The sequence below is a fragment of the Oryctolagus cuniculus genome, chromosome 12 (genome assembly GCF_051225735.1).
Source record: "Oryctolagus cuniculus isolate XC-2025 breed Fujian yellow rabbit chromosome 12, ASM5122573v1, whole genome shotgun sequence".
NCBI classification, from domain to species: Eukaryota; Metazoa; Chordata; class Mammalia; order Lagomorpha; family Leporidae; genus Oryctolagus; species Oryctolagus cuniculus.
In genome coordinates, this window is record NC_142878.1 from 113,510,522 (window position 1) to 113,511,847 (window position 1,326).

At 41.6% G+C, this 1,326-nt stretch overlaps 1 pseudogene across 1 annotated transcript; it reads left to right on the forward strand.

Annotated features, from left to right (window-relative positions):
* Window positions 1-306: 306 nt before the first annotated feature.
* On the forward strand, window positions 307-825 carry LOC138847883 (large ribosomal subunit protein eL32 pseudogene; annotated as a pseudogene). The gene has a single exon (XR_016218595.1). The product of XR_016218595.1 is annotated as a large ribosomal subunit protein eL32 pseudogene (transcript).
* The last annotated feature ends 501 nt before the right edge of the window (window positions 826-1,326 follow it).

Consider the following 1,326-nt stretch of genomic DNA (forward strand, 5'->3'; position numbering starts at 1 on the left):
TTGTGAACACCATACTCACCAATAATTGGCTAATCATAAGTTTTCTCTGACTTTGACTCTTCTGAGTCAATAAGGAAGCTATATTGATTAATTTGTACTGAATACAGAAGATTATATAGTCCTTTGTCTGACTCCTCTGAGTCAAGAAGGAAGCTATAGTGATTAATTTGTCTGACTACAAAAGATTATATAGTCTAAGTGGTATAAATAAGGGGAGTGATGAGCAAAGAGTGAGTCTAGCTAATTAAGACAACCTCAAGGATTATTAATTGAATTTAGCCTTTTCTTTTAAAATATTTAATTATTTGGCCCTTCTCTTCCTCGGCGCTGCCTCCGGAGGCGGCTGCCTTCTCCTCGGCACCATGGCCGCCCTCAGACCCCTGGTGAAGCCCAAGATCGTCAAAAAGAGGACCAAGAAGTTCATCCGCCACCAGTCGGACCGCTATGTCAAGATTAAGCGTAACTGGCGGAAACCCAGAGGTATTGACAACAGGGTGTGGAGAAGATTCAAGGGCCAGATCTTGATGCCCAACATTGGCTATGGGAGCAACAAGAAGACCAAGCACATGCTGCCCAGCGGCTTCCGGAAGTTCCTGGTCCACAACGTCAAGGAGCTGGAGGTGCTGCTGATGTGCAACAAATCCTACTGTGCAGAGATTGCTCACAACGTCTCCTCCAAGAACCGCAAAGCCATTGTGGAGAGAGCGGCCCAGCTGGCCATCAGGGTCACCAACCCCAACGCCAGGCTGTGCAGTGAAGAAAATGAGTAGGCGGCTCGGGTGTGCATTTTATTTGTGTTTAAATAAAACCTTGAAAACCGGAAAAAAATATTTAATTATTTGAAAGGCAGAGAAATGAAGAGAAATTAAAGAAACAGAGACAGACACATGAAGCATCTTTTTCTTGGCTCACTTCCCAACATGCTAAAATAAACAGGTCTTGGCAAGGACAGAGCCAGGAGCAAGTAATTCTATTTACATCTGCAATATGGGCACATATTGAAGAATTTAGGTCATGTTCCATTGCCTTCTCAGGTACATTAATAGAATAGACACAAAGTAGCACAAGAACAAGAGATGCCAGCATTGCAAGCAGTGGCCAATCCCATTGCAAAATAATGTCTGCCCAAACACTAGTCATTTCAGAACCATCATTAAAAACATTTAGTCATATACCTCTGTTGTCTCATCATGTAGTTTTGTATTAATTCAGCTCATAATTTTATTGCTTAAAAAGACAAACAATAAACTCCTGGAAGTTTTAGACAGAACCATTCGATAAGAAGAAATCAAAGGGATAAAAATTAAAAAGTGGGAATTGAGACTA